The sequence below is a fragment of the Helianthus annuus genome, chromosome 4, assembly GCF_002127325.2.
Source record: "Helianthus annuus cultivar XRQ/B chromosome 4, HanXRQr2.0-SUNRISE, whole genome shotgun sequence".
Lineage (NCBI taxonomy): Eukaryota > Viridiplantae > Streptophyta > Magnoliopsida > Asterales > Asteraceae > Helianthus > Helianthus annuus.
This window is the reverse complement of record NC_035436.2, coordinates 206806026-206829026: the sequence shown is the minus strand read 5'-3', so window position 1 is coordinate 206829026 and position 23001 is coordinate 206806026. Positions and strand designations below refer to the sequence as shown.

The 23001-nt window shown below is 40.9% G+C and overlaps 1 long non-coding RNA gene across 3 annotated transcripts; it reads right to left on the bottom strand.

The window, feature by feature from the left end:
• Positions 1–183: 183 nt before the first annotated feature.
• On the bottom strand, positions 184–22955 carry LOC110935358. 3 transcript variants are annotated; one of them, XR_004890967.1, is made up of 4 exons: positions 22838–22955; positions 22257–22323; positions 1197–1263; positions 184–384 (listed from the first exon to the last, which is right to left on the bottom strand). It is a non-coding gene; the product is annotated as an uncharacterized LOC110935358 (long non-coding RNA). The 3 variants fall into 3 exon arrangements; XR_004890968.1 differs by lacking the exons at positions 22257–22323; positions 22838–22955 and adding an exon at positions 1778–1895; XR_002589068.2 differs by lacking the exons at positions 184–384; positions 1197–1263 and adding an exon at positions 21244–21444.
• Between the last annotated feature and the right edge of the window lie 46 nt (positions 22956–23001).

Below are 23001 nucleotides of genomic sequence, written 5' to 3'. Positions count from 1 at the left end.
TCTTGGATAAAATCGGACTCCGATCATTCGTGAAACAACAGAGGTTAGTTAAATGTTATAGTTGTTTTCTTTTTTTTTTTTTAAGTTTGTGTAGGTTTGATTTTATCCTTTCTGTTCGGTATTTGTAAGACCCAGCTTATTTTACCAAATTTAATAACCTAAAAACCTTGCATTTAACGCCAAAATGACGACTTTACAAAAACTTTCATAGTTTAACCCAAAATTAACATAACCTTCGTGTATTGTTGTTACAAACCACATACAAGACAGTAACTACCATTAATTTACATAGTTTCTAACACAAAGTTTGGATGCGGAAGCGTTCTTAAAATGTGTGTGTTCGGTTCGATTCATTTGCTTGATCTTCATCCTTTTTCTTGGTACCTGTGAACTAACATTTAAAACAAGCATTAGTACTAACACTCTTGGTAATTACGTATTCGAATCAGGTCCGATCACGGATTCGAGAAAATGATCAAAACAACTTTTGTCAAACAGGGCTCCACCGTAATTTACGGTGTCACCGTAAATTACGGTGGCTTCTGGTCATTTGGGATCTACCGTAACACAGTAGAGACTCACCGTAAATAATTTCAGGCCACCGTAAATTACGGTACTACCGTAATTTACGGTAGACTCTGCACATCTCTCCCTAGTTTAAAATGCAGTTTTCTTGCTGATTCGCTATGAGTCGAAACAACACAAATTCGCATAAATTGCTGCGCGGCTGAGCTAGTACTTCATACTTGTTTTGGTTTATATCATTACTCAACTATTCTTGAGCGGGCATGCTTACGAAATCAACTTACACCCTAGATTACAAGACATAATATTTGGTTGTTTATACTATTTTCATGCATCGGATATGCACCTTAGCTCCTTTATTAAGAACAAGATTTCTTAATTTGGGTATGGTGTTCGTTACACGGCATACTTATCATGTAATTCACGCATTGTGTAATAAGGTCATGCTTCATGCTTATTACCATAACTTGTTTGACCCGTTTGGGTGTTAAACTTACACACCATTTCGGATATGTAAGATTTCATGCATTTTCACTCGTTTTGACCCATTTACTTGTTTAAGGCACTAATCATATTCGTGACGTATTGGTAAATCTTGGTCGTCGTGTTTCAAAATTGACTACATAAAACTAACAATAAGGTATAATGTAACGAAACGATAAATTTCGTACCTTTAGAGCGCGCCTTTTCCTCGTGATTTCCCCTCGGCTTGTCCGCTAGAGGAACCGGACTCTTTGCCTAGAAAATTCAGTTTTCACAACATGTTTAGAACTCTTTTCATGACCATAATCACATCATTATGGACCATTATCAAATCTGCGTTTTTATCCAAATTTTAACATTTAAGTCCTCACTTAGGCATTTCTACAAACACCTAGCGGGTCAGATTTTTCCACCTTCATAAACAAGTTCGTGACTTTAAGATTTGCCATCAAATTTCACTATAATAGCAATTTTGCATACAATTAGTATCAATATCACTGGAATTACTTCTTATAATGAAATTTATACTAGGATTACACTCAAAATCCTAATATTCATCATCAACATACAAAACCCATAACTTAACATTTATGGATTCATGGAATTTTCCTGAATTAGGGCATGATTTCACCTATAGTTGTCTAGGTTTTAACCCTAGACACTATTTCATCTTTAATCTAACTAATTACTATCATGCATCAAATAAATTTCAAATTTTGCTAGATTCATGAGAATTTCAAGTAGTGAATTCTCACAAAATTTTACATACCTCTAGACCCTCTCGCGATGAGGAACACGATTCTAAGCTCGGATTTTGTTTTGGTTAGGATTTGAGCCTTCAATTTGCAAGAAATGGTAATGTTAGGGTTTTGGATATGGGGGTCGCCCCTTTTCTCTGCTTCTGTCGACCAGACCACCAATTTTTGGTGTGTTTGGTTTTGATTTTGTTACTATTAGTAATAAGAGTTTCATTTTTGACAAGTTTAGTCCCTTGACTACCATTTTCTCTAGTTTCAAGTATTTTAACCATAATATGAGTTATTTCTATACTAGAACTTAACTAGGTTAAGTTCTTAATTGGTAATTTCTTGTTTATTAATTCCTTGAACTTTATAATATACGGGTTTACGTTTTTGGGGTGTTACAAGTCCACCCCCCTTAAAAGGGGTTTCGTCCCCGAAACCGAATTACGTACCAAATAATGTAGGGTAGAGACGCCGCATCTCCTCTTCGGATTCCCAAGTAGTGTCTGACCCTTTTCTGTGGTCCCACTTAACCTTGACTTGATTTATCACTTTGTTCCTCAAGCTTTTCTCTTTACGATCTAAAATCACAATCGGTTTCACCGCATAGTTGAGACTGTTATCCACCTCGATATCATCGTAGTGGACATGAGTGGTCTCGTCGGCCAAACATTTCCGGAGATGTGATACGTGAAATGTGTTATGAATCCCACTCAATTCTTCGGGTAATTCAAGTCGATAAGCTACCTTACCAACTCGTTCAATGATTCTAAATGGCCCAATGAATCTCGGGCTCAACTTTCCCCTTTTTCGGAATCTAATAATACCCTTCCATGGGGAAACCTTTAGCATGACCATATCGCCAACTTGGAACTCGATTGGCCTATTTCTTTTGTCTGCGTATGCCTTTTGTCGGTCTTGAGCCGCCTTTAAATGTGTCCGAACTATGTCAATTTTCGCATTTGTAGCTCGGATTACATCAGTTGGTGCTAGCCCTCGCGGGCCCACCTCTCCCCAACATACCGGAGTCCGACACTTTCTACCATATAATAACTCATACGGGGCCATTTTAATGCTCGCGTGATAGCTATTATTATACGCGAATTCGACCAAGGGTAAATGGACATCCCAACTACCCCCAAAGTCAATAATGCAAGCCCGTAGCATATCACCCAATGTTTGTATTGTTCTTTCGCTCTGCCCATCCGTTTGTGGATGGTAAGCAGTGCTAAGGAACAATTTGGTTCCCATCTGTTCTTGGAATTCACGCCAGAATTTCGAGGTAAACCGAGTATCTCTGTCTGATACAATGGATATCGGTACCCCATGCCTTGCTATGATTTCATTGGTGTATACCTCCGACATTTTCTCAGATGTATAGGTTTCACGAATCGGAACAAAGTGGGCGCTTTTAGTTAACCTATCCACGACCACCCAAATAGCGTCAAAACCACGACTTGTTTTAGGTAGTTTAGTCAATAGGTCCATCGTGATTTGCTCCCATTTCCAAACCGGAATTTCTAACGGTTGGAGCTTACCATACGGCTTTTGGTGTTCCGCTTTGACTTGTAGGCATGTCAAGCATTTTTCCACATATTTCACAGTGTCTCGCTTCATTCCGGGCCACCAATAGTTTTGCTTCAAGTCATGATACATTTTGGTCGCCCCCGGGTGAATGGAATAACGGGATTTATGAGCTTCATCAAGGAGAAGCTTCTTAACACCACATGTGTTGGGGACCCAGATTCTATTAAAACGAGTTCTTAGGCCGTGACTGCCCACTTCAAGGTCTTTAACTTGACCAATAATTCTTTCCTTTTTCCAGTTTTCCGCCTTTACAGCTTCATCTTGTGCTTCTCGAATTCGTTCTAGTAAACTTGAAGTCACAACCAGTTGCATTGATCGTACCCGTATCGGGGCATAATCTGTTTTGCGACTCAGCGCATCGGCAACTACATTGGCCTTACCGGGGTGGTAATGTATTTCGCAGTCATAGTCCTTGTCGGTTTCTAACCACCGCCTTTGCCGCATGTTTAATTCCTTCTGGTCGAAGAAATATTTCAAGCTTTTATGGTCGGTAAAGATTGTAAACTTTACTCCGTACAAGTAATGTCTCCATATCTTTAAGGCAAACACCACCGCCGCCAATTCTAAGTCGTGAACCGGATATTTATTTTCATGAATCTTCAATTGCCTCGAGGCATAGGCGATAACCTTGCCTCGTTGCATTAACACGCATCCGAGCCCCAATTGAGAAGCGTCCGAGTAAACCACCATGTCTTCAGTCCCTTCCGGTAAGGTCAGTACCGGAGCGTGGGTCAACTTTTCCTTGAGTGTTTGGAAAGCTTCCTCTTGCTTAATGCCCCACACAAACTTTTCCTCCTTACGAGTTAATTTGGTCAAGGGTAAGGCAATTTTGGAGAAATCCTGTATGAATCTCCGATAATATCCCGCAAGCCCTAAAAAGCTTCGGATTTCCGAGGGATTTCTTGGAGGGCTCCATTTTGTCACAGCTTCTATCTTTGACGGATCTACTAGTACTCCATCAGCACTAATAAGATGTCACACCCCGATTTCCACGTGTCACCGGTGGGCCCGGTGTGGGGTACAGTGACGTAGTTGGCATCGTCATAGACAATCAACACAATATAATAATGCACAGCGGAAGCAGAATAGAAACATTTCAACTTTTAAATAAAGTGTAATAATAAATATCACAGTAGTTGAAATGGATCCACAGGCGGATCACATAAAAATAGAAATAAATAGTTCAACAGATAAATGTCGTCCGAGTTTGCGAGACTATTGTGGACGCTCTCTAGGAAACAGCCAGCCTATTTCCGTATAGTACCTGCACTTAATCTTTTGGGAAAAATACGTCAGTTTACACTGGTAAATACAAATCGACTGACTCATTTTGAAAATGATTTAAAATTGATTTAAATGCACAAGGCATAAATATTTTTATTAACTTGGGATAATTATATAATATAAACTTGTGAACGATTTACATGCACTCGTATCTCTGGTGGCCCGGGATCTACTGTCCGGGCTAGAGATTAAATGACACACCACATTAAAGAGTTATGCACGTCGGGTGTACGCCTACACCCCGTGCTCTGGTCGTGGCCATCTCGTAAGATAATGCCAAGGATATCCGGGACATGGTCAATAACCCCCCAAAGCCTTTAAGTAAGACAAGACTGTTTAAACGAAATCACACAAGCTATTCAAGACTGTACACCCATAGGGCGCAGGACTTGTGCGCCCGATCAAGCGGTATTTTAAATACCGTACCCCAAGCCCGTATAGGGAAAATAAGTCAAAATGTATTTACCTGAGCAAGTACAAGTCACAAACGATAAGTGGTGGTAGCTTTTACCGGGCTTCCTAATCTGGAACAAAGGTTTATAATTAACCTATTAGATTCCTAACGGCCTTTTATTTAAGCTTAAGCTTTGACCGGTTAGTTTTAGGAATGATACGGTTTACGCACGATTAAGCGAAAGACCGGATAGAATGTGATTTAGACCCGACAAGTTTGAATACTTGTATAATATGGGTATACTAAATACATTCTGGATTTTGAGGTAAAAATGATGACGTTTGACCCGGTTCGGTCAATTTACGCAAACTAGTTACGTAAACCGAACCGAACGCAATAAGGGCGATACGGGTAGCCAAAAGATTCAAATGCAAGTTCCCTGAAGTAATATGCTTAGAATATGACATTATATCAGTAAGTTATGTTCTATATTGCCCGGAATAATTTTAAACCCAATTTATGCCTTAGAAGGGCATTTTGGTCATTTAAAAGATAATAAAAGGATAAAATTAGAAATCTGAGTTGCGGGTCTGGTTCATACAGTAAATATACTTAATATAACATATTATATCAGCAGGGTATGACCCATATATCAAATTTATCATTTCAAACCAAACTATGCATCGTAGGGGTATTTTAGTAATTTCACAAGGGCTAAAAATGCCAAAACTGGAAACCTGAGTTCAAAATATTATACTCACTGTTATTATATGAAAATATGTAATTTACATCAGTAGGTATAAGTCTTATAGGTTTAAAACGAGTATAACGCTCACTATGCGCTTAAAACGCTAAATATGCGATTTAAGGGCGTTTTCGGGTTTTCAAATTAAATCTGAGATTTTTATATTTCCAGAATACTTAAAATAATTTATTCATCATATAAAATCAGTAGAAAAAGGTTTCGGGTCAAACGGATGTGTAAAACTCATCTTATGGCTAAAACGGTCAAAACCGACATAAGCCGAAATGACTAGGTGATCTAGGATCCGTTCAGCCAAAAATTAATTAAAAATCATCAAAATTCCCAGAATATTATATTACTTCTGTTGGTAAAGAGTTTCGTATCAAAACGTGGCCAGAAACGGGTTCTATGCGAGAAGGACCGTTTATGTAAATTTATAATATAGTTTTACGCTAATGGCCATAACTCACAATCTGGACCACCAACTGATCCGAAACTTTCGGTGCAAGTTTATATAATAAAAATAAAGATTTCTATTCTTTCACTTTTGCAAAAATCCCGTTTTAAATCAAAAAGGGCAAAATAGTCAACTTTATGCATAAACCGGAAACATGCATTCGAATAGGCTAAGCATAGACTCAATCAAAGAAAATTCCAGGAAGTTTAACTAAAACAAAAAAATAGTCAAAAATGCTTTCCAATACAGATCTCGAACATGCATGTATGAATCCGAATCGATAGTCTATGGAATAATCGTTTTACAAGACTTTCGGTTCCGATTCGTGGCTATACTATAGATTGTCGAGTGGATGCTGATTAAAACACATTCTTATATGTATTACAAGTTATTTTTAATGATCAATCAGGTTGCATGTCATCTATTTCATTAATCTTGTCATTTTTCACAAAAATCGTTTCTGTTGACTTTTTAGAAATAGGTTTGACTCGACATTTAGCATGCATGTAGTGGGAATCAGTTAGTACCCTTTGGAGGGTTTGTTTCCCACATAAATACCAATCTATAACAAGTTTCAATTCGAGAAATGACTGAAAGAAATCCGTTTAATCAGAAAGTCAAAGGTTATGAACACCCAGTTTGACTTTTACTAATAATCAAAGCAAAAACGGATTAAAGAACGAATTGAAGGCTTACAAGAGTCCTATAGGTGTTAAATGATCACTAGGAGTCGGCCTTGTTGATCAGAATCCCTCCAGAAAGCTTGCCTTGAAAGTTCTTGAGAGCTCTTGTGAGAATGTGTTCTTGATCACTTGCAAATGTCCAAGAAAATGATCAATAATCTGATTTAAAGCCAAGATTTCGAGGTTCCTGTAGTAGTAGGCATGCATGGCATGCTATTGGTGCACGAGGAGGCGAAAATGAGCAGTATAACACTTGAATTCGGACCCAAATAACCCAAAAATCGAATTTCTGTCGCTGGCAGTCCCACGCGGCCCGCCTGGGCATGTCCAGGCGGGTCGCCTGACCCTCCTGATCAGCCAACAAGTTTCAATCTTTGGCAGAAATGGTCCCTGAGCTTGTACGTGCTGTTTCGGCTACTTTTCTCGACCCGTAAACCCCCAAACTTGGTTTTTAAGGACCTTAGGACTTTTATCAACATGGTAATGCCCTCGGATAACTTTGCGCTCAACCGAAAAGCCCTGAAATTCGACGTTGACGCTTCTAGTCCCTTAAGTACGGTTTTGGCCATAACTTTCTCATACGTTGACGAAACTTCATGAAATTTTTACCACATATTCTAGTGAGTATATTTTAGCTATACAAAGCTTCGGGTCTGCCAAAAGTTCACTCAGAGGTATAAATTAAACATGTTGACACTTTTGGCCCCTATAGTTTACAATACTTCACTTTTGTGCAATTTCCGCGTCGTATGATCCATGAACCATCCGTTAAAGGTTATAAACATTATGTGGGGTTATCATAGAGCCTATTTATCCATTGTTGACACTTTGGACCCTTACGTTCCATAGTTTTCACTGTTTGTCACTTTTAGTCCCTCTAAAGTATGTTTTCACATAACGGAACCTTATGACACGTGTCAAGACATTATTGGACGAAATTTTTTCGAGGTGTTACATCCTCACCCCCTTAAAAGAAATCTCGACCCCGAGATTTATTTAAACAAATGGGGATATTTTTCTTTCATCGTGGATTCCACTTCCCACGTGTATTCGGGACCTCTACGGGCATCCCACTTGACCTTAACAATAGGCACGTGCTTCCTTCGAAGCTTCTTTACCTGCCGATCCTCAATCGACAAAGGTTTTTCAACAAACTTTAGACCTTCGTCTATGTGTATATCTGTATGCGGTATAACCAGTGAATCGTCAGCGAAACACTTCTTCAAATTACAGATGTGAAACACATTATGAATGGCACTAAGCTCTTCAGGCAAGTGTAACTTGTAAGCGACTGCCCCGACACGTTCGATTATCTCGAATGGTCCTATATACCTCGGGCTTAGCTTGCCTTTCTTTCCAAATCTCATCACACCTTTCCAAGGTGATACCTTAAGCAACACTTTTTCGCCTACATCGAAGTGAAAGTCTTTGCGCTTAGGATCCGCATAACTTTTCTGCCTATCCCTGGCAGCTTTCAAACGATCACGGATCTGAACGATCTTGTCTGTCGTCTCAAAGACGATATCTGGTCCAGACAACTGGACATCTCCAACTTCTGCCCAACAAATGGGCGATCTACACTTCCTACCGTATAAGGCCTCAAAAGGCGCAGCCTTTATGCTGGAATGGTAGCTATTGTTGTAGGAGAATTCAATCAGTGGTAAGTTCTTATCCCAACTACCACCCAAGTCGATCGCACATGCACGAAGCATGTCTTCCAAGGTTTGAATAGTACGCTCACTCTGACCATCAGTCTGAGGATGATAAGCCGTACTAAAATTCAAACGAGTGCCCAACGATTGTTGGAAACTCTTCCAAAAATGTGACGTATATCTAGTATCTCTATCAGAGATAATGGATATAGGTATACCATGTAGCGCTACTATCTTATCGACGTATAATTGAGCTAACATATCTGAGCTATACGTCTCCTTGATGGGTAGAAAATGAGCTGACTTAGTCAGTCTGTCAACTATGACCCATATGGTATCATTTCCCTTTTTCGTCTTCGGCAACTTGGTGATGAAATCCATTGTCACCATTTCCCATTTCCATTTGGGAATTTCAGGCTGTTGAAGCAAACCTGACGGTTTCTGATGCTCAGCCTTGACTTGCGCACAAGTCAAACATTTAGCTACATGCTCAGCTACTGACTTCTTCAAACCAATCCACCAGTAGTTTGATTTCAAATCCTGGTACATCTTATCTGCTCCAGGATGAACGGAATATTTAGAGCTGTGGGCTTCCTGGAGGATAACATCCCGAAGTCCTCCATATACTGGAACCCATATTCGTCCGTTTAGTCGTAACATTCCATCCTTGTCGTGGGATAACTGCTCCTCAGTGACTCCCAACTTTTCTGCAGGATAGTTAGCTTCCAGCACAGCTTCCTTCTGTGCAGCTAATACCCTTTCATTCAAATTATTCCTTATCTCAATGCGCTTGGCATTGATCCTGATTGGTTTAACCCTTTCCTTTCTGCTTAAGGCGTCGGCAACCACATTTGCCTTGCCTGGATGGTATCTTATCTCGCAGTCATAATCGTTTAGAGTTTCCATCCAACGCCTTTGACGCATGTTCAATTCCTTCTGATTGAACAAGTGCTGAAGACTCTTGTGATCTGAATAAATGATACACTTGGTTCCATACAAGTAATGTCTCCATAGCTTCAATGCAAATACAACCGCACCCAATTCCAAATCGTGGGTGGTGTAGTTCTTCTCGTGCACCTTTAGCTGTCGAGAAGCGTAGGCAATGACTTTGCCTTTCTGCATGAGTACGCAACCCATGCCAGTGTGTGATGCGTCACAATACACCACAAATTCCTCTATTCCATCAGGCAATGTCAATACTGGCGCATTGCTCAGCTTCTGCTTCAGAATGTCAAAGGATTCCTGCTGCTTAGGGCCCCAATCAAACTTAATCTTCTTACGGGTCAACGAAGTTAGGGGCGCAGCAATCCTTGAAAAGTTCTCGATAAATCGCCTATAATATCCTGCCAATCCGAGGAAACTGCGAATCTCGGTAGGAGTCTTCGGCTCCTGCCAGTTCATGACTGCTTCTACTTTAGCGGGATCTACTTGGATACCACGCTCACTTACCACATGTCCAAGGAATTGGACTTCTCGAAGCCAAAATTCACACTTCGAAAATTTGGCATAAAGCTTTTCTTGATACAGAAGTTTGAGAATACAACGAAGGTGTTTCTCATGGTCAGCTTGGCTCTTCGAGTAGATAAGAATGTCATCAATAAAGACGATAACGAACTTATCTAAATAGGGTTTGCAGACGCGATTCATGAGATCCATGAACGCGGCTGGTGCGTTAGTGAGCCCAAACGGCATCACTAGGAACTCGTAATGTCCATAACGCGTCCTAAACGCGGTCTTGTGTACGTCTTCCTCCTTGACCTTCAACTGATGATAACCTGACCTGAGGTCAATCTTGGAGAAGTAACTTGCTCCTTGCAACTGATCGAACAGATCGTCGATCCTGGGTAACGGATACCGATTCTTGATAGTGACCTTGTTAAGCTCACGATAATCGATGCACAGACGCATCGATCCGTCCTTCTTTTTAACGAACAAGATTGGCGCTCCCCAAGGAGACGAGCTAGGTCTAATAAAACCTTTAGCTAAAAGCTCATCCAACTGCGTCCTCAACTCCTTCATCTCCGTTGGTGCCAATCTGTATGGTGCTCTTGCTACAGGTGCTGCACCTGGTATGATATCTATCCGAAACTCTACTTGTCTATCTGGTGGCAATCCGGGTAGTTCTTCAGGAAATACCTCAGGGTATTCCGAAATAACAGGAATATCTTCAATCTTCGGCTTCGGCTCATCTATGGTAACTTGTGCCATATAAATGACACATCCCTTCTGCATGCATCTGGATGCTTTGAGCATGGACACTCGCTCAGGCAATCCATGCTGGGTATCTCCTTGAATAGTAAGTGACTCACCAGACGGAGTCTTAACTATTACTTGCTTTCTATTGCACAGAATCTGGGCCTGGTTACTCGACAACCAATCCATGCCTATCACTATGTCGAATCCAGCTAACTTAAAGGGAAGCAAGGATAACGGGAAGGAATGATTCCTAATGGATATAACACATCCATCTAGAACAGTTGAGGCGGTTTCTATGGTTCCATCGGCTAATTCCACCTCATATTTCACACTTAAGGTTTTAACAGGAAGGTTCAACAATTTACAAAACTTGTTATCTACAAACGACTTATCAGCCCCCGAATCAAACAAAACTCTAGCAAAAATATCGTTTACAAGAAACGTACCGGTAATGACGTTATCGTCAAGGACTGCTTCCTTTGCGTCCATTTTGAAGACTCTCGCATTAGTCTTCTTCCCTTCCTCGGCCTTCTTCGCAAACTTTGGACAGTTGGGCCGAATGTGACCTTTTTCGTTGCAACCAAAACACGTTGCATCCTTCATCTTCTTGCAATCCACAGCTTTGTGATCTGTGGACTTGCAGATTCCACATCGTTTCTCCGAAGACTGGGATTTTGTTTCTAACCGACACCTCCCAAAGTGGTGTCTCCTGCAAATCTTGCATCTGGGTTTCTCACCCGACTGATGATCACTCTTTCTAGACCCCGACCCTTTCCTGTGGTCGTTGTTCCCTCTATGTCGCTTTTCAGATCTTCGTGAGGTGTCATCCTCACGTTTTCGTTTGTTCTCCTCAGAGCTCCTCATAGCTCTCAATCTAACCACGTCTTGAGTGAGGGAGAGGGATAGATCCGCTACTGATCTAAATGTAGTAGGTCTTGAAGCTTTGACGCTGGCTTTAATCTCCGGTGCCAGACCCCCAATGAATCGAGCAATCCTACGCGGCTCCGGGGTCACCAAGTAAGGCACTAAACGAGACAGCGTGTTGAACGTAGTAAGATACGCCTGACAATCGAGGTTCTTCATGACTAAGGATACGAAATCCGATTCAATTCGCTCGACCTCGTGCTGCGGACAGAAGTTTTCTTTAATCAGGGCCACAAACTGTTCCCATGACAAACCGTACAGTGTGGCCTTACCGGCAGCTTGTAGGAGTGACTTCCACCATGCTAACGCATCTCCTTTGAATGACTGGGACACGTACTTCACGACGTCCCTATCAGCACACCCGCTGATATCAACTACCGTGTCCATCTCGTCAATCCACGTCATGCAGTCGACGGCTCCTTTTTCCCCAGTGAAATCCCTGGGCTTGCAAGATACAAAGTATTTGTACGTACAGGACCTGCTGTACGTGTCACGTTTCAGTTCAATCTCCTGCTTTGGGACGCTGCTGTGGTTGGAGGAATGATTATCATCCTCAACTTTCTTTGGCTCACTCTTTTTAGAAGGAGGCTTACTATGAGCCCCAGAATGAGTCTTAGCCTTGACATGCGTCACTGAGCGGGTTCTACTCTGAGTACCACTAGATTCTTTGAACTGCCTATCCATAGCCTTGGCGACAGCATTATCAATCAGTGCTTGCAATTCTGCACCGGTAACGTGAATCTTTGCATTATCTGAGCGTTCCCCAGAATGACTGTTGGTTTCTTCCGATTTGGCCATCGTAGCTTTAAGCTACAATAAAGGACAAGGTCTTATTTAGAACCTAACAGTATTATCGTTCTAGACGATTTATTAACCATGGTATCAAAAACCTTAGCAGTTAATTTAATAATTTCATTCAGGCTCTTATTAGCAATCAAGGAATGAAAATATATATATTGGCACCATAGGCCTAGTCACAACGGACAATTACTAAATTATAAATTTAGATTTTTATAGGATTATAAATTGTATAATTAAACAAATAATCCTTTACTAGACAGAGAGTCATAAACCACAACTGTCACTATATAACATAGTTATAACCCGTAGGTATCAAGTCATAAACAGACTTGTGTACAGATAAAATCTGTAGATACTTCTTTACTAGGCAGGGAGTCATAGACCACAACTGCCACTATATGACATAGTCATAACCCGTAGGTATCAAGTCATTAATAGACTTGTATACAGATAGAACCTGTAGATAATTTATTAAAAAGGGTGACATGTGTGATTTTACGAATCACACTTAGTCAAGAATGTTAACATGTTCTCAGATGTTAACAGGAAGTTGAATCCTTTCAACCAGGTTTTACCATCATGGCCAGGCCTGTTAATAAGGCATTCAAGCTAGGTTATACCTTACTAAGATTCTTATTAACATGGCAAATCAAATAAAAATTGATATTTTCCATTATTTTAATATTATTCATGCATATAAATAAAATGATAAATTTAAATTAACCATTTAAATTTCAAATAAAATACCAGTACATATTTGCCCTAAACGGGACTTTGAAATAACAAAACTAGCATGAATAACATGCCCGCGCAGGGGCTAAACAAGTACAACAATAACAAAATAAAATAAAACAAACCCACGCAGGGGTCAACAGAATAGCATACCCACGCAGGGGTAGAATAAGATAGATATACCCACGCAGGGGTAGAGTACTGGAATAAATGTCCACGCAGGGACATGAGTACATGAAATGCTAATCGAAGGATTCAACGATCCTTCTTGCTCTTACCCTTGAGCAAATCAAATACCTTCTTAAACATGCCACTGGTGCGTCGGCGATCCTCTCGCATATTGTGCTGAAACTCGCGTCGCATGCTATCAATCCCCTGCAGGATCACCTGAACCTGCGGCGGCGACATCATAGGCGCCGGTGGTGGTGGCTGGTAGTGCTGCGGCTGCGGCGGCTGGTAAGGCTGCGGCTGCGGTGGCTGCTGGTAACCCGGAGGGTAACCAAAAGTAGATGGGCCAGCAGCCCAAGGGTCTCCAAGTGGACCACTATGTGGGAGTGAGCTGAAGTTGGCAGCTTGCCAATAAGGGTCTCCCGTGTAGTCGTAGCCCTGAGGGAATACCTGCTCAAACGGGTTGAACTGAGCGGCACTAGCATAAGCCGGAATTGGCTCTCCAAAATTCTGCGGCGGCAGAGGCGGGATCGGAACAGAAGTAACCTCCGATACGGGATGCTGAGACTCCCCTGTCTCAGACTCCCCGGGTAGAGACGTGTAGCGGCTGCTACTAACACGTGGAGGGGTGCCTATGCGAATCCCTCCGCGCGTAGACATGCGCGCATTCCTCCTCGGCCTCTGAGGCGGAGGAGGTAAAACTGGTGGCGGCGGTGGTGACGGAGTGATCACGTCACGCCACAGGGCCTCAGATAGGTCCTGCGGTAAAGGCGGCTGCTGCTGGAGCTGCTGCTGCTGCGAGTGGTGCTGCGAGTGCACCGGCGAACCATGGAGCGATTGGAGCATCGGAGTACCATGGAGTGATTGAAGCATCGGAGAGTTGTGGCTAGGGGTGAAGTACCAATCATGCTGCTTAAACCTCTCCTGAAAGCTGTCCCCACCATTATAGGGTGATCCCCTAAATGGCGACCCATCCGATATCTCAATCGGATGGTTAGGCGTACCTGATGGTGGTAGCGACGGGTCCGTATCCTCGTCTACGTCCATCTCGTGCTCTCCCTGAAAATGGTCCCCAGGCCCGAGTGGGTTGTGGCCCACTGGCTCCTCCACATAAGCATTAGGGTTATACAAACCCTGGTAGACGGGCGCAGGATACTGCTGCGGTGACTGGTGCAATGGTATGTACGATCCAAGCGAATCATGGGGCCCGTTCTCCGAATGGGGCCCAAACGAGTGGGGTAGCGACGGTGAAGTGCTGGCGGACACCGAGTGCCTAGCAGGCTCGGCGAAAGACCTCCAAAGGTCGTTGGCGGCTGTGTTGTGTGAGGCGGAGGGAGCTCGCCTATGGGAGGGACCAGCCTCATGATCGTGCGATGTAGGAAATCCTCCACGACCTCTCATCCTTGGCGGCATCCTGATCCTGTCAAAAATCAAACAAGTTGCACAACAATATATGTAAGACAATGCAATAATAAATAGAAATAAATTAAACGAAATGTCGAACATTTCCTAAGTTCCTTGTCTAGACTCGAAAATCGAGAAATGTGCAATTGTGTAACTGAGATTAAACACAAAAGACTAGTGTTTAATTCACTCAGCGTTGGCTCTGATACCAACCTGTCACACCCCGATTTCCACGTGTCACCGGTGGGCCCGGTGTGGGGTACAGTGACGTAGTTGGCATCGTCATAGACAATCAACACAATATAATAATGCACAGCGGAAGCAGAATAGAAACATTTCAACTTAAATAGAGTGTAATAATAAATATCACAGTAGTTGAAATGGATCCACAGGCGGATCACATAAAAATAGAAATAAATAGTTCAACAGATAAATGTCGTCCGAGTTTGCGAGACTATTGTGGACGCTCTCTAGGAAACAGCCAGCCTATTTCCGTATAGTACATGCACTTAATCTTTTGGGAAAAATACGTCAGTTTACACTGGTAAATACAAATCGACTGACTCATTTTGAAAATGATTTAAAATTGATTTAAATGCACAAGGCATAAATATTTTTATTAACTTGGGATAATTATATAATATAAACTTGTGAACGATTTACATGCACTCGTATCTCTGGTGGCCCGGGATCTACTGTCCGGGCTAGAGATTAAACGACACACCACATTAAAGAGTTATGCACGTCGGGTGTACGCCTACACCCCGTGCTCTGGTCGTGGCCATCTCGTAAGATAATGCCAAGGATATCCGGGACATGGTCAATAACCCCCCAAAGCCTTTAAGTAAGACAAGACTGTTTAAACGAAATCACACAAGCTATTCAAGACTGTACACCCATAGGGCGCAGGACTTGTGCGCCCGATCAAGCGGTATTTTAAATACCGTACCCCAAGCCCGTATAGGGAAAATAAGTCAAAATGTATTTACCTGAGCAAGTACAAGTCACAAACGATAAGTGGTGGTAGCTTTTACCGGGCTTCCTAATCTGGAACAAAGGTTTATAATTAACCTATTAGATTCCTAACGGCCTTTTATTTAAGCTTAAGCTTTGACCGGTTAGTTTTAGGAATGATACGGTTTACGCACGATTAAGCGAAAGACCGGATAGAATGTGATTTAGACCCGACAAGTTTGAATACTTGTATAATATGGGTATACTAAATACATTCTGGATTTTGAGGTAAAAATGATGACGTTTGACCCGGTTCGGTCAATTTACGCAAACTAGTTACGTAAACCGAACCGAACGCAATAAGGGCGATACGGGTAGCCAAAAGATTCAAATGCAAGTTCCCTGAAGTAATATGCTTAGAATATGACATTATATCAGTAAGTTATGTTCTATATTGCCCGGAATAATTTTAAACCCAATTTATGCCTTAGAAGGGCATTTTGGTCATTTAAAAGATAATAAAAGGATAAAATTAGAAATCTGAGTTGCGGGTCTGGTTCATACAGTAAATATACTTAATATAACATATTATATCAGCAGGGTATGACCCATATATCAAATTTATCATTTCAAACCAAACTATGCATCGTAGGGGTATTTTAGTAATTTCACAAGGGCTAAAAATGCCAAAACTGGAAACCTGAGTTCAAAATATTATACTCACTGTTATTATATGAAAATATGTAATTTACATCAGTAGGTATAAGTCTTATAGGTTTAAAACGAGTATAACGCTCACTATGCGCTTAAAACGCTAAATATGCGATTTAAGGGCGTTTTCGGGTTTTCAAATTAAATCTGAGATTTTTATATTTCCAGAATACTTAAAATAATTTATTCATCATATAAAATCAGTAGAAAAAGGTTTCGGGTCAAACGGATGTGTAAAACTCATCTTATGGCTAAAACGGTCAAAACCGACATAAGCCGAAATGACTAGGTGATCTAGGATCCGTTCAGCCAAAAATTAATTAAAAATCATCAAAATTCCCAGAATATTATATTACTTCTGTTGGTAAAGAGTTTCGTATCAAAACGTGGCCAGAAACGGGTTCTATGCGAGAAGGACCGTTTATGTAAATTTATAATATAGTTTTACGCTAATGGCCATAACTCACAATCTGGACCACCAACTGATCCGAAACTTTCGGTGCAAGTTTATATAATAAAAATAAAGATTTCTATTCTTTCACTTTTGCAAAAATCCCGTTTTAAATCAAAAAGGGCAAAATAGTCAACTTTATGCATAAACCGGAAACATGCATTCGAATAGGCTAAGCATAGACTCAATCAAAGAAAATTCCAGGAAGTTTAACTAAAATAAAAAAATAGTCAAAAATGCTTTCCAATACAGATCTCGAACATGCATGTATGAATCCGAATCGATAGTCTATGGAATAATCGTTTTACAAGACTTTCGGTTCCGATTCGTGGCTATACTATAGATTGTCGAGTGGATGCTGATTAAAACACATTCTTATATGTATTACAAGTTATTTTTAATGATCAATCAGGTTGCATGTCATCTATTTCATTAATCTTGTCATTTTTCACAAAAATCGTTTCTGTTGACTTTTTAGAAATAGGTTTGACTCGACATTTAGCATGCATGTAGTGGGAATCAGTTAGTACCCTTTGGAGGGTTTGTTTCCCACATAAATACCAATCTATAACAAGTTTCAATTCGAGAAATGACTGAAAGAAATCCGTTTAATCAGAAAGTCAAAGGTTATGAACACCCAGTTTGACTTTTACTAATAATCAAAGCAAAAACGGATTAAAGAACGAATTGAAGGCTTACAAGAGTCCTATAGGTGTTAAATGATCACTAGGAGTCGGCCTTGTTGATCAGAATCCCTCCAGAAAGCTTGCCTTGAAAGTTCTTGAGAGCTCTTGTGAGAATGTGTTCTTGATCACTTGCAAATGTCCAAGAAAATGATCAATAATCTGATTTAAAGCCAAGATTTCGAGGTTCCTGTAGTAGTAGGCATGCATGGCATGCTATTGGTGCAAGAGGAGGGGAAAATGAGCTGTATAACACTTGAATTCGGACCCAAATAACCCAAAAATCGAATTTCTGTCGCTGGCAGTCCCACGCGGCCCGCCTGGGCATGTCCAGGCGGGTCGCCTGACCCTCCTGATCAGCCAACAAGTTTCAATCTTTGGCAGAAATGGTCCCTGAGCTTGTACGTGCTGTTTCGGCTACTTTTCTCGACCCGTAAACCCCCAAACTTGGTTTTTAAGGACCTTAGGACTTTTACCAACATGGTAATGCCCTCGGATAACTTTGCGCTCAACCGAAAAGCCCTGAAATTCGACGTTGACGCTTCTAGTCCCTTAAGTACGGTTTTGGCCATAACTTTCTCATACGTTGACGAAACTTCATGAAATTTTTACCACATATTCTAGTGAGTATATTTTAGCTATACAAAGCTTCGGGTCTGCCAAAAGTTCACTCAGAGGTATAAATTAAACATGTTGACACTTTTGGCCCCTATAGTTTACAATACTTCACTTTTGTGCAATTTCCGCGTCGTATGATCCATGAACCATCCGTTAAAGGTTATAAACATTATGTGGGGTTATCATAGAGCCTATTTATCCATTGTTGACACTTTGGACCCTTACGTTCCATAGTTTTCACTGTTTGTCACTTTTAGTCCCTCTAAAGTATGTTTTCACATAACGGAACCTTATGACACGTGTCAAGAAATTATTGGACGAAATTTTTTCGAGGTGTTACATAAGATGCCCAAGAAACTGTACTTCCCGTAACCAGAAAGCACACTTCGTGAATTTTGCATACAGCTTCTCTCGTCTAAGTGTGTCTAATATCTCCCGCAAATGACACACGTGCTCGGCTTCACTCTTTGAATATACCAGAATGTCGTCGATAAATACAATTACCGACTTATCTAGCATGGGTTTGCAAACCCGGTTCATGAGGTCCATGAAAGCCGCGGGCGCATTGGTCAATCCGAAAGGCATTACGAGGAATTCATAATGCCCGTACCTCGTACGGAAAGCCGTTTTGGGTACGTCCTCCTCCTTGACTTTCAATTGGTGATAACCGGATCGGAGATCAATTTTGGAAAACCAACTTGCTCCTTGCAGTTGGTCGAATAAATCGTCGATTCTTGGAAGTGGGTATCGATTCTTCACCGTGAGTTTGTTTAACTCCCGGTAATCGATACACATGCGCATACTGCCATCTTTCTTTTTCACGAATAAGACTGGTGCGCCCCACGGAGACACACTCGGTCGGATAAATCCCTTGTCAAGAAATTCCTGAATTTGAGACATCAATTCTTGTAACTCCGACGGTGCAAGTCGGTATGGCGCCTTGGCCACGGGTTTCGCGCCCGGAATCAACTCGATTCCGAACTCTACCTCCCGTTCTGGCGGTATCCCCGGTAGTTCTTCCGGAAACACGTCTTCATAATCTCGCACGACTGGTACATCCCCAATTTTGAGGAGTTCCTTTTCCGTTTCGCTCGCATATACCATAAAGGCCTTGCATCCATGTTTCATGAGTTTGCGAGCTTCTAACATTGAGCATATCACCGGGTTACTTCCCTTTTCTCCATATATTGTAACTTGCTTTCCGCTAGGAGAAGTTAGTTTTATTTCCTTTCGGAAACAAACCACTTTTGCGTGGTAACGGGATAGCCAATCCATTCCCACTACCACTTGGAATTCTCCCATCGACATCGGGATCAAGTCTATTGCATATTCCTCGTCATCAATATTCATCGTGCAGTTTTTACATACATCACAGACAATAAAGCTTTTATTATTACCTATCTCTACCTCTAAAGGCATAGGCAATTTTGTTAGAACAAATGAGGGGTGTCGAATAAACCCATATGAAACAAAGGATTTATTCGCACCAGTATCAAATAACACACGTGCGGGAATTGAATTTATAGTGAATATACCTGAGACCACGTCAGGTTCGACCTTTGCTTCAGCAGCGGTCAATTGAAAGGATCTTGCTTTGGCTTTTGCGGCTTCACCTTTTGAATCTTGCCCTTCATTCTTTCCCGCCAACTCTGGGCACTCTGATCTTTTGTGACCCGTTCGGTAACAGTTATAACAAACGGTCACTTTTTCCGGGCATGATATAGCCATATGTCCCGTTTTTCGACATATAGGACATGGCTTATCCTTGAAGCGACATTCACCTTTGTGATTCTTGCCGCAGATTTTGCAACTTGGCGTACCGCTCTTTGCGTCTGATTTCTTTGATGTTTCATTCGTTCTTGCCTTCTTGGTAGGGCTTGGATTTATATCCTGTGCCCTTCGTTCACCCCGCTCTATACTCTTCTTCAACTCAATCTCCCTTTCCCGAGCAGCATTGACAATCTCGGTAAGGGTCTCATACTTTGAAGGGGTTATGAACTCCCTATATTCAGCGCTCAGCATGTTATGGTAGTAATAGACTTTCTGTTCTTCGTTCGTGATCAGATCATCACAGAACTTCATTTTGTCCATAAACGCCCCCGTGATCTTGTCTATGGATTCACCCTTGTGTCTGAGTTGCATGAACTCTTCCTTAATCTTGTTTATAACCGCTTTGGGGCTATGGTGTTTAAGAAACGGCGTCTTAAACTCCTCCCACGTCATGGCCTTAGCCGCTTCGTTTCCAATCTCTTTCTTCTTGTTATCCCACCAATCCTTCGCTTGACCTCTTAATTGACCCGTACCATAAGCTACGTAGTCATTTTCATCACAATGTGTTCTCTCGAACACTCCCTCGATATCGCCTATCCATCGCTGACACACGATTGGATCAACTTCCCCATTATAGATAGGCGGTTTACAAGCTATGAATTCCTTGTATGAACAAGGTTTTCGTTCCCCGGATTTTTCCTTTGCTAGATTTGAATTATCTTCCAGCTTCTTGATTCTTTCTTCTACCACTGATAAAACCGTATTTTGGATTTTATCAATGAAATTCGACAAGCTGTTTTCGATCGCCTTTCCAACTTCTTCGGCAATCACTATTCTCATCTGTTCGGTGACTCTTGGCACCGCATCTCCGTCACCTCCGCTTGCCATCTTTGATACTGAAATGTTTACATATATCGTTAAACATTTCATTTGTAATACATGTTTTACTTGTTTTGATTTGATCAAGTTCGCAACTTGACTCAATCATTCTTGTCTCATGCTTTTCTCGTGTTTGAGTGTGCTTACACACTCTTGATTCTATTATTCTTGTTTCATGCTTTTCTCGTGTTTGAGTGTGCTTACACACTCTTTTCCATGTATATTCGTTTGTGAATTATTTCTATACTTCTAAATTCTACTTAAGCAATAACTCTTACCGGATGTTGATCAAGCTTGAACCGAACACTTATTGGCAACCTTAAGCTCTGATTACCAACTTGTAAGACCCAACTTATTTTACCAAATTTAATAACCTAAAAACCTTGCATTTAACGCCAAAATGACGACTTTACAAAAACTTTCATAGTTTAACCCAAAATTAACATAACCTTCGTGTATTGTTGTTACAAACCACATACAAGACAGTAACTACCATTAATTTACATAGTTTCTAACACAAAGTTTGGATGCGGAAGCGTTCTTAAAATGTGTGTGTTCGGTTCGATTCATTTGCTTGATCTTCATCCTTTTTCTTGGTACCTGTGAACTAACATTTAAAACAAGCATTAGTACTAACACTCTTGGTAATTACGTATTCGAATCAGGTCCGATCACGGATTCGAGAAAATGATCAAAACAACTTTTGTCAAACAGGGCTCCACCGTAATTTACGGTGTCACCGTAAATTACGGTGGCTTCTGGTCATTTGGGATCTACCGTAACACAGTAGAGACTCACCGTAAATAATTTCAGGCCACCGTAAATTACGGTACTACCGTAATTTACGGTAGACTCTGCACATCTCTCCCTAGTTTAAAATGCAGTTTTCTTGCTGATTCGCTATGAGTCGAAACAACACAAATTCGCATAAATTGCTGCGCGGCTGAGCTAGTACTTCATACTTGTTTTGGTTTATATCATTACTCAACTATTCTTGAGCGGGCATGCTTACGAAATCAACTTACACCCTAGATTACAAGACATAATATTTGGTTGTTTATACTATTTTCATGCATCGGATATGCACCTTAGCTCCTTTATTAAGAACAAGATTTCTTAATTTGGGTATGGTGTTCGTTACACGGCATACTTATCATGTAATTCACGCATTGTGTAATAAGGTCATGCTTCATGCTTATTACCATAACTTGTTTGACCCGTTTGGGTGTTAAACTTACACACCATTTCGGATATGTAAGATTTCATGCATTTTCACTCGTTTTGACCCATTTACTTGTTTAAGGCACTAATCATATTCGTGACGTATTGGTAAATCTTGGTCGTCGTGTTTCAAAATTGACTACATAAAACTAACAATAAGGTATAATGTAACGAAACGATAAATTTCGTACCTTTAGAGCGCGCCTTTTCCTCGTGATTTCCCCTCGGCTTGTCCGCTAGAGGAACCGGACTCTTTGCCTAGAAAATTCAGTTTTCACAACATGTTTAGAACTCTTTTCATGACCATAATCACATCATTATGGACCATTATCAAATCTGCGTTTTTATCCAAATTTTAACATTTAAGTCCTCACTTAGGCATTTCTACAAACACCTAGCGGGTCAGATTTTTCCACCTTCATAAACAAGTTCGTGACTTTAAGATTTGCCATCAAATTTCACTATAATAGCAATTTTGCATACAATTAGTATCAATATCACTGGAATTACTTCTTATAATGAAATTTATACTAGGATTACACTCAAAATCCTAATATTCATCATCAACATACAAAACCCATAACTTAACATTTATGGATTCATGGAATTTTCCTGAATTAGGGCATGATTTCACCTATAGTTGTCTAGGTTTTAACCCTAGACACTATTTCATCTTTAATCTAACTAATTACTATCATGCATCAAATAAATTTCAAATTTTGCTAGATTCATGAGAATTTCAAGTAGTGAATTCTCACAAAATTTTACATACCTCTAGACCCTCTCGCGATGAGGAACACGATTCTAAGCTCGGATTTTGTTTTGGTTAGGATTTGAGCCTTCAATTTGCAAGAAATGGTAATGTTAGGGTTTTGGATATGGGGGTCGCCCCTTTTCTCTGCTTCTGTCGACCAGACCACCAATTTTTGGTGTGTT